This window comes from Alexandromys fortis, unplaced genomic scaffold (assembly GCF_014885135.2).
Source record: "Alexandromys fortis isolate MF-2015 unplaced genomic scaffold, M_Fortis_MF-2015_v1.1 scaffold_110, whole genome shotgun sequence".
In the NCBI taxonomy this organism is placed as follows: domain Eukaryota; kingdom Metazoa; phylum Chordata; class Mammalia; order Rodentia; family Cricetidae; genus Alexandromys; species Alexandromys fortis.
Window position 1 is genome coordinate 529,421 of NW_026068014.1, and position 15,447 is coordinate 544,867.

At 38.8% G+C, this 15,447-nt stretch overlaps 1 protein-coding gene across 1 annotated transcript in view; it reads right to left on the reverse strand.

The window, feature by feature from the left end:
• The window catches only part of LOC126513734 (alpha-amylase 1-like), a 36,523-nt gene extending 28,210 nt beyond the window's left edge, over positions 1-8,313 (reverse strand). Inside the window, exons 1-2 of the mRNA XM_050162250.1 lie at positions 8,195-8,313; positions 7,141-7,314 (exon numbers count right to left, since the gene is read on the reverse strand). The gene's annotated coding sequence lies outside the window, so the exon portion shown is untranslated. The remainder of the gene's footprint in view (positions 1-7,140; positions 7,315-8,194) is intronic.
• Positions 8,314-15,447: the final 7,134 nt, after the last annotated feature.

The window sequence follows — 15,447 nt, forward strand, 5'->3', positions numbered from 1 at the left end:
CTCTCTCTCTCTCTCTCTCTCTCTCTTTGTGTGTGTGTGTGTGTGTGTGTGTGTGGTGTGTGTAACAATAAATAAATAAGAGACCATAGATTTGAGAACAATGCAGAATATACGTGGGGCATGGAAGGAGTTGATGGGTTGAAATGGCATAATTACAATAATCCTGCATGAGATTCTCAATTTTTTTAAAATAAGAAAAGATTCAGCCCCTCACCCATGTTCCTATGTGTATGTGTGAAACTAAAGAAAAAGAAGAGCAAGAAGGGAGAGGGGGAATTTCAGGACTGGGAATGTAGCTCAGTTAGAGTAATGGTTGCCTATCACATTGCATGAGGCCATAGATAACTATCCCCAACAAAGACTATTTTAATAGTTAATAGCTGCAGCTTCATTAACCTAAAAATAAAACTTGTTTGTGTGGCATGACTTGAAATACCAATAATATTTTTTCTTAAAATTTAATTTCCTCAAGCAACCAAAATGAATAATAAGAGAAAACAAAAGAAATTATCAGGATACAAGAAAATCATTAGTCTTAAAATTCTTTCATAAATGTTATTAAATATTTATTTGAATATATTTTAAATAAAATTTGGTTTATAACTCTAGTTATATAGGATTTTATGTTTCACAAAAGTTTTAAGGTTTTTAAAGTCTGTTGAGAACCTACTATTATTTTATCATGATTGTTATGTTAACATGCTATAAAAGAAACAAAAATGGATTGCTAAATTGCCCTCCTGAACATGCATTTTCAGTGCTATTTCATATAGCATGAGCTGTCTCTGTATGGATAAGGAGTAATCTTGTTTGTTAATTCTCATGTTTTGCATGTGTTGACTCTTTAAATTTTTTGATGATTTCTCATATATACAAAATATTGTGAGTGTATTTATTCCTCTATTACTCCTGTATGTCCAATTTCCTTCCTTTCTTATTCCCTTATTCTTCCTACCTACTTCTCCAGTCACAACACCATTAGAAAATAGTGACACTCCCTTCTCCAAAAACTTTTCTCAGCCACTAGGTCCTCAAGAAAGAATACATTCATGAAAACCTCCTCTGTTTGTGATAGAAAGCTAGAAGGCCTATTCTTGTGCAGGTATCCATACATGCTCAGTGTTCATGATAGCAATGACAATGTCATATCTGGTTATCAGTGCTTCTTGAGTCTTCTTCATTTTTACACTCATAAACTCTTCCATCCTCTCTCTTGTGAAATTCCTATGTCTTAGGGATAGGAGATGATATAGATTGTTGAGCACTCATCAGTCACTTATTCTCAGCACTTGGATCATATGTAAGTCTATTTATGAACCATCATTCTCCATAAAAACTCCTATTCTCAGGCTGAGACTTTCATTAGCCTGTAGACACATACATACATATTTAGAAGGCAGTTTGACAACAGTTTCATTTAGGGAATAATAGTAGTGTGTTCATCACTTGGATACATATCTTTCCCAGCCACAGCTTTTCATGTGTATATTGACTAGTATGGTATATATCTCAGGACCAATTAGTTATTTGGAGGTTTTTAATCTCAAAATATTCATACCTCCACTATTGCACTGATGGACATGACCTGCCTAGTTTGTCAGTACTGTAGCAGAAATAGCTTAGAGATGAATAATATAGTTGATTCATTTTCTACCCTATCAGTCAGCATGGCATCATTGGGCACTGTGAACACTAGGTAGCAGGAAGAGTGCTACCAGTTAGGTTCTATCTTGATTACTCTGGGACATGTAACCTAAAGATGGTGTTTTCATCAATAGGGATTACCATCAAAGTATGATGTCTAAATAAGATAAATTACAACAATCTACATATTTCTGGGTATCTCTGAGGTTTCTCTAGCCAACAAATAATAAGGAAGTATCTGTCATTAGAATTCTTGATTTAAAGTCTTCTTCTTTCTTCTTCTTCTGGGAACAACATTATCTATCTTACAAGGGAATCTGTTCTAATATGTACTCACTCATAAGTGGATATTAGAGGGAAAACAAGGAATAACCTGACTACAATCTATGGCTCCAGAGAAACTAAGCAGCAAGGATAACCCTAAGCAGGAGACATGGATTGTCCTGAGAAAGGGAATTAGATGAGATCTCCTGTGTATACCGGGGACAAGAGGGAGTGGTAAATGGGAGGGGAAGTGGGATGAGAACATGAGGCTGTGGGAAGTTCCTGTTGGGGGGGAAGAGTGGGAGAGCAGTGAATGAGATACCTTGAAAGAGCCACTATGGAATTAGGGAGAAACCTGGTTCTAGGGAAATTTCCAAGAATTAATAACAATGACCCCATCTAAGACTCCTAGCAATAATGGAAATAGTATCTGAACTGCCCTTCTCCGATAATCAGATTGGTGAATATCACAAATATAATTATAGAGCCTCCATCCAATAACTGGTAGAATGAGATGCAGACATACCCAAGCATCAGGCCGAGCTCTGGGAAACCAGTCAAAGAGAGAGAGGGGACAGAATAGATGAGCAAGAGTGGTCAAGATCATGATGGAGAAATCTACAGAGACAGCAAAACCATCCTCATGGAAAATCGTGAACTCTAGACCGACAGCTGTGGAGCCTAGACCAAACTAGCCACCCCACTTTATGTGGGACACAGTGGTAAAGATTGAACTGTATGTGAGACACCTGGCAGTTGGACCAGAATCTATCCCTGGTACATGAACTAGCTTGTTGGAGCCCATTCTCTTTATTAGAATGTCATGCTAAGTCTTAATGCACCGGTGGGGGGTGGGGATGGACGACCCAACACCTAATGTGCCAGGTTTTGTTGACTTTCCATCAGAGCCCTTACTGGTTGGGAGGAGTGGATGAGAGGTTCATGGGGGGAAGGCGAACTTATGGAAAGAAGGGTGGGAGGGAGAACTGTGGCTTGAATGTAAAATAAAATTAAAATAATTAATTAAAAAATTCTTTGTAGTGATACTTTGTGTTTTAACAAATCAAGCTTGCCTGAATATCAGAGTGCAAAGCTAAGCCACTAGAGGCCAGGGAGTGGCAGTACGCGTCTTTAACCCAGGGTATGATGTGTGAGAGAAAGACAGAAGGATCTTGTTTAGTTCAAGGCCACCATGCCCTAAACGATATTGACTGTCTAAAAGAGAAACAAAGCTCACACAAACATGATCCCAGCACTTGGGATCCCAAGCCTTTAGTACCAGCACTAGGAGGGAGGTGACAGGAGTGATGTGGCTGGGTAGAAAGAGAAATATATGGTGGGAGGAGGCAAGAGCTCAGTGTAATCTGAAGCAGTCAGTCTGAGGACTCATCAGTCTGAGGATGCAGTCTAAAGAGGGGTCTGAGGACAGGATTGCCCCTTTTGTCTGAGTATTAGTAGAAGTAAAATTTCTCTCTAGTGACTGGCTTCTCTGCTTCTCTGATCCTTCAGCCTTCCCTCCCTGATAGCTGACTACATCTTTTTTTATTAATATCAATTAAAATTTGTGCAACATTTGTTTGATTTTTAATTAATTTTTTTGTTTAATTTAATTAAATTTAATCATGGGGGTTTCATATGGTTTTGCTCATTATTACACAAAAGTTTCTTGAAAAGCTAAAGGGAACTTCCTTATGATCCAGCTATACCCAACTCTTGGGTATGTACCTAAAGGACTCTACAGTCTAATTTATAGATCTTTTTACAATATCTAGATAATATAATCAACCTAGATGTACGTCAACTGATGAGTAGCTATTTAAAGAACAGTACATATACATAATATAATCCTATTCTTTCATAAAAATAAAACTGAGCAGTAGAGAGTCACTAGAGAGTTTTTACCTCTATCAAGGCTCAGGGTGGCAGTGGTGTTGAGTCTTGAGATTAAGGTGTGTGCCACCACTCCCTGACCTCTAGAGGCTTAGCTCTGTGCTCTGGTCTTCAGACAACCTTTGTTTATTAAAACAAATAAAATATCACTGGTGTGGCCAGCTCTTGAGCAGGAAATGTCAATGGGTTCAAGGACACGACAAAGTGGTGTGTAGAATGGTGATGGGGGTTTGTGTATGTGAGAACCATGGGAGTGTGAAGTTCTGAGGTTGGGTGTCTTACCTGTTTTTCTAGCTGGCATGGGTTGCACCTTAGCAGGGTATGTCAGCCCCAGTTGGAGGCTGGGATAGGGCAGCATGGGTTGGGAACTGGGAGGGAAGGGATGGCAGCGGATTAAGTCTGTGGGAAACAAGCAGAGGAAGTAGGAGATATCTGTGACTGAATGGCCTACCTGTTTGTCTGCCTGGTATGCCATGCTGACACACCTCATCTTGTTGGGCTCCACTTACTACCACACAGGATTAATGTTGTCTTTATCTAAGAGATGAGTTATCTGAGTAGGTGAACAAAGTATCACAAACATGGAGCATCTTAGGAAAGAATCCTAAGGCTTCAGATCATGTATACCTGGTGAACTCTGAGAATTATAAAGATTAAACCTGTTTGCTGATGCCAGTGGCTTTCCTTGCCCCAGGATCTTCCATCTCATGCAGAAAGAGAAGGTATGGGACGAAGATGGCTTCAGGAACTCAGGCACTACACAGAGACATTGAGCCTAGGAGATCCCCCATTCAGCTTACGATGAGCATACCACTTGAAGTTCCCTGCCCCATGAGGCTAGCTACAGGCATTCTAAGACCAAGTCTTTGGGCCTAATGATCCAGACTGCAGCTGCCCAGCTAGAGCCCTGGCCATGTAACCACACCACATAAGCTTCACAGAGTCCCTGTTCTTGTATTCACGTGCGCAAATGGGTGCACCTAGAGTTGGAAAAAGAAATAAAGTAAAGGGACTCAGAGGAACCCAGGAGGACTGAGGCTTTTCCAAGTGTATTATGGATCAATTTTAAGCAACATCAGTGGCCTGAGGCAGTCTGATGAGATGAAAGGCTGACAGGAGAGCCCCAAGGGTCTGATTCCTGACTGCTTGGAGGGACAGAGGTTTGAGAACTCTCATAAATAATTCTGCAGTCTCAACACCCTTGAAAAGGTTGTGTGGGTAAACCTGCACAGTCTTGTGGCAGATCAGGCTCTGCTACAGTGGACTGTGACAGGTTTACAGACAGACAGCCTACATTTAGTTACTACAGATCTCTCCCCCTTCTTTGAAGGCAGGGAGAGCCACAAAAGACAGTGTGGGAAACCTTAAATCACCTGAAATGTTGTCAGAGGGAATGGAGGAGCAGGGAGCAGTCATCCCATCCCCACGCCGGGGCTTCCTGCTGATTCCTCAAATTACCAGCCTTTCTAGACTGGGATTTACAACCCTGAAGTCTATTGGAGTCAAGTAGACCCCTAGAAAGGATCCAGGAACTGATTCAATAGAATAAGGTACACTGATATTGCCTGAGACTCTCACCTCTCTGCCTGCTTGCTTATTTTGCCACCGTGCTGTTTGTGAAGACCTTATATAAGCAGAGGTCTGTGTCCTTTGTGTGTGCATCCTGTCTGGAGATGGGGATGTGCTAACAAACTGACATATGTATGAAAAGAAGCCATTTCTCACTGCACTCCAGTATCAGGCTGGGCCTAAATACCTATGGATTCGAATTGTATATATAGGTGGAAGGAGAGAGTCAGGGACATATTCAAAGGTCATAGGTTCCAGATCCCTGTCCTTGACAGACAGATAAATAAGTGTAGGGCAATAAAAGAAAGTTCATATACTGAAAACTGCTGCTGGTTGTTTTTGTCTTATTTTGCATGTTTTTGTTGTTACTATTGTTTTGAGACAGGGTCTGAAAGACCCGTGTCTTAACAGCTGACTGGCCTCGTACTTATTGTATAGTTCATTCTACCTCACGCTCATAATAATCCTCCTATCTCATCCTCTGAAGTCCTGGGATTACGGGCATGCACTACTATGTCTGGTGGCTGATGTTTAACAGAAAGACAATTTCTGCAGATTCAAAATGATGGGAGGGAAGAGAAGCAGGTATGAACAGAGAAAGTAGTAAAAAACAGAAAGAGATGGAGAAAGAACCCAGATGTCCATAGAGTGCAGTCAATTTGACCCCAAATGAGATCAGAAGGAACAGCAGGATGTGCATGTGGTAGAAAAGATGTCCAAGAAGGAAAGCAAAAAGGAAAGAAGGGAAGATGACCCAAGAAAGGAAGGGAGTCAGAGTGGGAGTGACCAGCGGGGGGAACCATCTGCTCCAGAGGGCACCAGGATCTAGGTTTGGAAAACGTTTCCCACTTAGCCACGTCAGTAAGTGACAGCTGTTTAGCAACAGGATTCAGGGCAACCTGCCCTTTGGTCACTCCCCTACCATAGACTGGCAGCCACCCAACCCCAATCCAGAGCACAAGAAGTCAATTCAGGTCAGGCATCCAGGAGTAAACGTGTTCCCTCAGAAGAGTGTGCACAGAGCAGGGGCTCCAAATGCAGGCATGTATGAGCTGATGTATGTGAGTAGGTACCTGACAAAGTCCAGTTGGGACCACTGTAGAACTGTGACACCCTTCACATGTCTGGGGCTCCTCAGGAATACTTCTGTCTTGGTTGTATGCTGTATGACTTGTGGGGAGAAAAACTGGTCTGGTTATCTCTTTCTATAGCCCTAGCAGTTCCTCCACTTGACTCTGCAAGGTCTTCCCTTTGTGTCCTTGACTGTGTAGCATAGACTCTTTTGACAGACTGGTTGGATTGGACTGGACTAGGTCAACTCGGTTCTAGCAGCCTGAACTCAGAAAGGCCATACATATCTTGCCCTGACAATGAAATTGGACATCAGCTCACTTCTTCAAATTACACACTGTTGACCCTACTCTATGATCTGAGCTGTGGTGCAAGATAGGAGAATCTTTATGTTTATAAGTGTGCATCTTGGAAGTTTCTGTGTCTCTAAGCGTCATGGATGTTGTGAAGCATCCAGAAAGGTGAGATGTACAGGATACTCAGCCAAGTGTCATGTGGACCCCATGTGTCATGAAAAGCCTCCTGTGACTATAGTCCTTCAATTCTCAGACTTTACTAGCTCAAATAGATCCTCCTCTATGAAGCTTCCTTAAGACATAGCTAGGAATGAGCACTCTTCCTCTGATAGGATCAACAGAACACAGCAATTGGCTCATTTCCAGTGATTTTTATGTATGCAGAAATGCAGTGATGTAATCATACCATCTGCAGGGAGGTGTGAGGGCCCCTATGATCTTCACCTCTTGGTGTTCGTGACTTTGTATAATGGCCCCCAACTCAGAATGTAGATAGTGTCTCCGACTTGCTTTAGTTACTTCATTACATCAGGTTGAGTAGAGCTTGGTCTATTTCCCTCTAGAAATTCTCCTTGCAGGCCTGAAAAAGGAAGTATCCATGTTGAAACTTCTGTGTAATGAGGACAGAAGGCAGTTTTGAGAAACTGGATGGCCTGCACCAACATCCCATTAAACCCAAGCGCCTGGGTCCTATGACAGCAAGAACTCCAATGAATCTCTGCTTGAGTTTTTTTTGCCTGATCTGGCTGGTGTGGCCTGCACTTGAGCAAGAAATGTCTGCCCTAGTTGGGAATTATGACATAGCAGCTGAGTTAGGGATGGGGAAGAAAGTGGTGGCAGCTGATTGGGTCTGTGGGAACTGAACCAAGGGGGTGGGAGAGTTCGGTGTGCAGGTTCCCTACCTGTTCTGACTGGTATGGCCTTGAGCATGGGATGTCCACCCAAGTTGGTGGAGGGAAGCAGCAATTTATTTACTGACCTCTCAAGCCCCTCTTTCAGTACTTAAGGCATATCATTATACAGCCTTCGACAACATCAAATTTTTGCTGAAAAATTCACTTGTAACCTATAAGTAGGTTAATTTTACACAAGTCATTTATTTGATGCTAATTTTAATAAACTAATTGCAACATGCCTCAGGGTAGGTTTGATATATTTAAGTTCACTGGATTCTTTAAGTTTCTTGTATTGGATTGTCCAGTTCTTTCCTTAGGTCTAGTAAAGTTTCAGTCATTGTTATTTCAAATATGCCCTCCCTCTATTTCCCTGCCCTGGAAATTTTGTAATGTGCACACTGCTTCATTTTATAATGCCCTATAAGTGTTTTAGGACACATTTACTGGCATTGCTGAAACATTTCTGGATGTCTTTAATAAATCAATTCCATGTGTGGCCAAGAGACTGCAGATGAATGTGGGCATCCATAACAACCAGCTCAGATTATGAAAACAAAAATGTACCTTGCATTGGCATGTAGCTGTGGCAGAAGTGTATTCATATGTAGTTCCAGTTTGTTGACTTTTTCAGTTAACAGTGCTCTGAAATGGTAATTATAATCTGATCTAAAACATTATTTAATAAATCAAAATTAACAATAAAATAATATTGGATTAAATGAGATATAAAAACAAAAACTCCTACTTTTACTTCTAATTACAATAGTTCTTACTTTCAGTAGTTTCAGACAGAGTGAATCTGTTAATAACATTACTCTACATTATTAAAATTGTTCCCATAATATTTAAAACAGCTTGACAAATCCATTTTTAGAAATATGAATCTTGTCCTTGCATACACACTATAAATTCATTTTATATTATCTCTAATGTCTTTATTTTAAATTATTTCTATATAGTAAAAATTTAATTTCCATGAAGTTGAAGTCAAGACATTAAAAGGTTTGATGTTTGCAATAGGCATTCACTTTGTCATATCCTATTAATCAGGCAATACTGTTTGACCAAATGACAGAATGTGGAAAGCAAAAGATTTTGGCGCTTTACCACACAATATGAATACAAACCTTTTATGACAGTCATAAAAGGTACCTTGGATTAACATCACAATGGAACCAACTTTCAGTACTTTTTTTTTTGAGACAGGGTTTCTCTAGGTAGCCTTGACTGTTTCGGAACACACTTAGTAGACAAAATTGGCAGAAATATCTCTGTCTCTGCCTCCCAAGTGTTGGGATTAAAGGTGTGCACGGTAACCACCCCACTCAACACAATTTTTTTTAACATGACAATCAAATCTTGATTAGATTTGAGAAATACAGTTTTTTAAACTATTCTATTTTGAAATTATAAAATGATTATATCATTTACCTATTCAATTTCATCCATTCAAACCCTTCTGTATACCACTGCTTGCTTCTTTTCAAATCCGTGGCTTGTTTTTTAAATGCATATATGTACACTCACATCCATCTCAGTCTAAATAAAGTTACTTGTTAATGTTTTATTAAAATATTACTTTTCAGTTTACATACCAACCCCAGTTCCCCTTCTTCCACCCCCTCACTTACCCCTTAACACCTCCCAGCCACTCCTCAGAGCTGGTAAGGCCTTCCTTTGAGAGTCAACAAAGACAGGCATACCAACTTGAACCAAGCACCTCACTCATGTATCAAGGCTGAAAAGGCATCCTACCATAGAGAATGGGCTCCAAAAAACTTGCTCATACACATGGAATAGGTCCTGGTGCCACTACCAAGGAACTCCCACAACAGATCAAGTCATATAACTGTCACCCACATTCTGAGAATCTGGTTTGATCCTTTGCAGGCTGCACAGGTGGCAGTCCATAGTCCCTGAGCTCTGACCAGCTTGGGTCAGCTGTCTTTCTGGTTTTGCCCTTCATGCTTTTGAACCTTGTTTTTATGATCCCTCCTTCCTCTCTTCAGCTGAACTCCAGGAGCTCAGTCCAGTGCTTCTTGGCTGTGGTTCACCACATCTTCTATCAGTTACTAGATGTAGGTTCTATGACAATTAGGGTAGTCATTAATCTGATTAAAAAGGAAACGTCCCCTCCACTATTGCTAGGAGTCTTCTCTGGGGTCATTCTGTAGATTCCTGAGAATTTCTCTAACACCAGGTTTCTCTAAACTCTTGACTCCCTTTATCAAGATGCCTCTTTCATCGCTCTCCCATTTTGTCCCTCTGTCAACTTGGTCTTCTTAATCTCTCACGTTCCCATCCCCCATCTTCTCACTTATATACCACTCCAGTTTACCCAGAAGATTTTTATCAATTTTTCTTCCTGGGGCCCTCCATATATGTCCCACTTAGGGTCCTCCTTTTTACTTAGCTTCTCTAGGATTGTGGATTGAAGCTTGGCTATCCTTTGCTTTACATCTAATATGTACTTCTAAGGAAATATGTCATGTTTGCATTTCTGGGTCTGTGTTACCTCACTTAGGATTTTTTTTTTCTAGGTTCATTCATTTTCCTGCCAATTTCAAGATGCCATTGTTACTGCTGAGTAGTACTCCATTGTGTAAATGTATCTCATTTTCTTTTTCCATTATTTTTGGTTGAGGGGCATTATAGGTTCTGGCTATTACAAATAAGACTGATATGAACATGGCACGTCTTTGTGGTATAATGTAACCTTTGGGTATATTCCCAAGAGTAGTATTGCTGGGTCTTGATGTAGACTGATTACTAATTTTCTGAGAAACCATCATACTGATTTCCAAAATGTCTGTATAAGTCTGCACTCCTACCAGTAATGGAGGAGTGTCCCTGTCTGCACATTTTCACAAGCATAAGCTATCATTGATATTTTTCTTTTTATCTTAGCCATTCTGACAGATATAAGATGGTATTACAAAGTCATTTTGACTTGCATTTCCCTGATAGCTAAGAATGTCAAAATTCCTTAAATTTCGTCCGGCCATTTGAGTTTATTTTGTTGAGAATTCTACTTAGATCAGTATGCCATTTTTTAAAATTTGATTATTTGGTATTTTGATATCCACTTTCTTGAGTTGTATATTGGAGATCATCCCTCTTATTCTGTGGGCTGTCATTTTGTCTTATTGACAATGTCCTTTGCTTTACTGAAGATTCTCTTTCAGGAGGTTCCATTGTTTGTTGCTGTCATAGTCTGTGCTACTAAGGTTATATTTAGGAAGCAGTCTCCTGCGCCAATGCATTCAAGGCTATTTCACACATTCTCTTCTATCAGGTTCAGTGTATCTGGATGCTGAAGCCTTTGATCCACTTGGACTGTGTTTTGTGCATGGGAAAAGATATGGATATATTTGCATTCTTCTACATGTCAACATCCAGTTAAGTCACAAGAATTTATTGAAAATGCTTTTGTTTTTCCATTGTACAATTTTGACTTGTCAAAAATCAGGTGTTCAAAGGTGTGTGGATTAGTATCAGGGTCTTTAATTCAATTCCATTGATCCATGTGTCTGTTTTTATGTCAATACCAAGCTGTTTTCATTACTATAGCTCTACAGTAGAGCTTGAAGTCAGAAATGGTGATGCCTTTAAAAGTTCTTCTGTTGTACAAAATTGTTTTGTTTATCCTGGGTTTTTTGTTTTTTCATATTAAGTTGAGTATTGTTCTTTCAAGGTCTGTGAAGAATTATGTTGGAATTTTGATGGAGATTACATTGAGTCTGTATAGCAATTTTTACTGTTAATCCTACCCATCCAAGAACATGGGAGATCTTTCCATTGTCTGATATCTTAAATTTCTTGTGATACAGATCTTTCATTTGTTTGGTTAGAGTTACCCCAAGATATTTTGTTATTTGTGGCTATTGTAAAGGGTGATGTTTCCCTAGTTTCTTTTTAAGCCCACTTATCATTTGTGTATGGGAGAGCTACAGATTTTTTTGAGTTCATCTTGTATCACGGCACATTACTGAAGGTGTTTATCAACTGTGGGTGTTCTCTGGTAGAATTTTTGGGGTCACTTATGTATATTATCGTATCATCTGCAAATAGTGAAAGTTTGACTTCTTCCCTTCCAATCTATATTCCCTTGATTTCCTTTGTTGTCTTAATGCTCTAGTCAGAACTTCAAGTACTATTATGAATGGATATGGAGTGAACAAGCTTTCTATTGTTCTTGATTTTAGTGAGATCGTGTTGAGTTTCTCTTAGTTTAGTTTGATGTTAGTTGTTGACTTGCTGTATATTGCCTTTGTTATGTTTAGGTATGTTTCTTGTATATCTGATCTCTCCAAGACCTTTATCATAAAAGGGTGTTGCATTTTGCCAAAGGCTTTTTCAAAACCTAATAAGATGATCATGTTTTTATTTATTTCAGTTTATTTATAGGGTAGATTATATTGACAAAATTTTACATGTTGGAACATCTCTGTATCTCTGGGCTGAAGCCTACTTGATCATAGTGAATCATTTTTTTATGTGTTCTTGAATTTCATTTGCTAGTATTTTATTGAATATTTTTACAACAATGTTCATGAAGGAGATTGATCTGTTATTCTTTTTCTTGAATCTTTATGTGATTTGGTTATCAGGTAACTGTAGCATCAAAAAGAGTTTGTCAGTGTTCCTCTCTTTCTATTGTGTGGAACAACTTGAGTATTGGCATTAGCTCCTTTCAAATTCTGCATGAAAACCATCTGGCCCTAGGGTGTTTTTGTTGCTGTAGTTATTGTTGGGAAAATTCTGATGATGACTTCTATTTCCTCAAGGGTTGTAGATCTATGTAAATTGTTTATTTGGCCTTAATTTTGGTATGTGGTATCAAATCCAGAAAATTTCCCAATTTTGTCAAGTACAGGTTTTCAAAGTATGATCTGTTCTCCGGATTTTCTCAGTGTCTGTTGTTATGTCCGTTTTGTTTCTGATCTTGTTAATTTGGGTATTCTCTGCCTTTTGTTTAATTTTGATAAGGGTTTATCTATCTTGTGGATTTTCTCAAAGTACCAAAACTTTATTTCATTGATTCTTTGTATTGTTTTTATTTGATTTCATCCTTCAAATTTATTATTTCCTGGAATCTACTCCTTTTGGGTGAGTCTGCTTCTTTTTGTTCTAGAGCTTTCAGATATGCTGTTGAGTCATTAGTGTGAGATTTCTTCATGTTCTTTATGTAGGCACTTAGTGCTATGAACTTCCCTCTTAGCACTGCTTTCATTGTGTCATAAGTTTGGTTATGTTGTACTTCTATTTTTGTTTTCTAGGAAGTCTTTAATTTCTTTATTTCTTCCTTGACCCAGTGCTGATTCAGTTGAGCATTGTTCAATTTCCATGAGCTTGTAGGTTTTCTGCAATTAGTGTTGTTGTTGAATTCTAAGTTTATGCCATGGTGATCTGATAATATGCAGATTCCATTTTTTAAAATATCTATTGATATTTTGTTACTGGGTATGTGGTCAATTTTTGAGAAGATTCCATGAGATGATGAGAAGGTATATTCTTTTATGTTTGAATGAAATGTTCTATAGATATCTTTTAAGTCCATCTGAATCATGACATCCATTAATTCACTTATTTCTCTGCTATGATTCTGTCTGGAAGACCTGTCCAATGGTGAGAGTAGGATATTGAAGTCTGCCACTATTAGTATGTGGGGTTTGATATATGATTTAAGTTTTAGTAATGTCTCTTTTGTAAATGTTTGTGCACTTGTATTTGGGGCATAGATGTTTAGAACTGAGACTTCATCTTAACAAATTTTCACTGTGCTGAATATGAAATGTCCTTCTCCATCTCTTTCAATTTTAGTTTGAAATCTATTAGACATTAGGAAAGGTACACCAGTTTGCTTCTTAAGTCCATTTGATTGGAAAGTTTTTTCTTAACCCTTTATCCTGTGTTACAAGGAGCAAGGCCCCTTGTTTATTCCCGCTGCCCAGCTAGCTTGGCCCCCAAAATAACAACACAGAAACTGTATTAATTTAAACACTGCCTGGCCCATTAGCTCTAACTTATTAGCTAATTCTTGCATATTAGTGTAACTCATTTCCATTAATCTGTGTATTGCCACGTGACTGTGGCTTACCAGCAAGTTTCTAACCAGCGACCCTCTCAGGCAGAAGATCCATGGCGTCTCTTACTCTGTCCTTCTTCCCAGCATTCAGTTGTCTTCTCTGCCTACCTAAGTTCTGCTCTATCAGGCCCAAAGCAGTTTCTTTATTCATAAACCAATGAAAGCAACACATGAACAGAAGAACCTCTACACCAATCCTGAGGTAATGGTTTGTCTTTGAAATTAAAATGTTTCTTGCATGTAGCAGTCATTCCGTTTTTCTATCCAGTTAACATGTGTCTTTTTAAGGGTCAATTGAGTCCATTGGTATTAAGAAATTATTAATGATCATTGATTGTTAATGTTATTTTGGGTTTTATTGTTGTTGGTGGTATTGTGTGGCTTTCCCTTCTTCGGGTTTTGCTAGTGTGGGATTATCTATTGCCTGTATTTTCATGGATGCAACTAACTTTTGGGGTTATAGTTTCCTTTCTGGTAGTTTCTGTAGGACTGAATTTTTTTTTAATCTGGTTTTGTCATGGAATATCTTGTTTTTTCATCTATGGCAATTTAAAGCTATGCTGACTACAGCAGTCTGGGCTGACATTTATAGTCTTTTAGTGTCTGCAGAATGTCTGTCCAGAACCTTCTGGTATGTAGAGTTCCTGTTGAGAAACTGAGTGTAATTATGATATGTTTGCCTTTATATGCCTCCCAATCCTTTTCAAATCCTTTTATGAGGCCGGGCGATGGTGGCGCACGCCTTTAATCCCAGCACTTGGGAGGCAGAGGCAGGCGGATCTCTGTGAGTTCGAGACCAACCTGGTCTACAGAGCTAGTTCCAGGACAGTCTCCAAAGCCACAGAGAAACCCTGATTCGAAAAACCAAAAAAAAAAAAAAAAAAAAAATCCTTGTATGACAACTTAAAACCAACCTTCCAAACGCATTTCTATGGGAATCATTCTCACATTTTCATTCAACCACAGTCGTCCTTGGTTCTTAGAATGAATATTGCCATCACAAATGAAGTGTTCATTAAAACTCTGTATGTTTTATACATACTTACGTGTATTATAGGACTTTAAAATATAGTTAGTAGTATGATTGTATGTGACTTTTGCAGATATCATTATGGTTATTCTACCACGTCCCGCACACTTTTCTCCCATCTCTCTCCCTAATGAGAACACCCCCCCCTTTTTTCCTACTTTGCTAATCAGATCATTTGTATCATACTACTCTTCTCTATTTATCCCACAACAATGCACCATTGCAATGGTCTCATTTCCTGGTTTCTGTAGTTACTTCATTATCATTCTATGTACTCACATCTAGATTTAGAGCTAGGAGACTCCCAAGAGAGAGAACATATAACATATGCCTTTCTGAGGGTTGCATCACACAATATAATCCTTTCTAGTTCTATTTACTTGTAAATTACATGGTTTCATTTTTTTAACTGAATAGTATTCGACGGTGTATAGTCACATTTTTATTATCGACTCCTTGATGGAAAGACATTTCAGTTGCTTCCATTTGCTATTTTGAATATAGAATTAATGTAAATATGTAGCGCTACAAATTTCTCTTATGAGTTTGCTTTCAATGTATCCCTGAGGTTCTATTTCCATTCATTTAGTTCCAGGAAACCTTTGCTTTCTTGATTTTACACTCATCATTTGGTAATGTTTAATCTCCAAAGATGCATTTATTACAGATTTGTTTGCTGTCAATTTGTTTAATTGCACT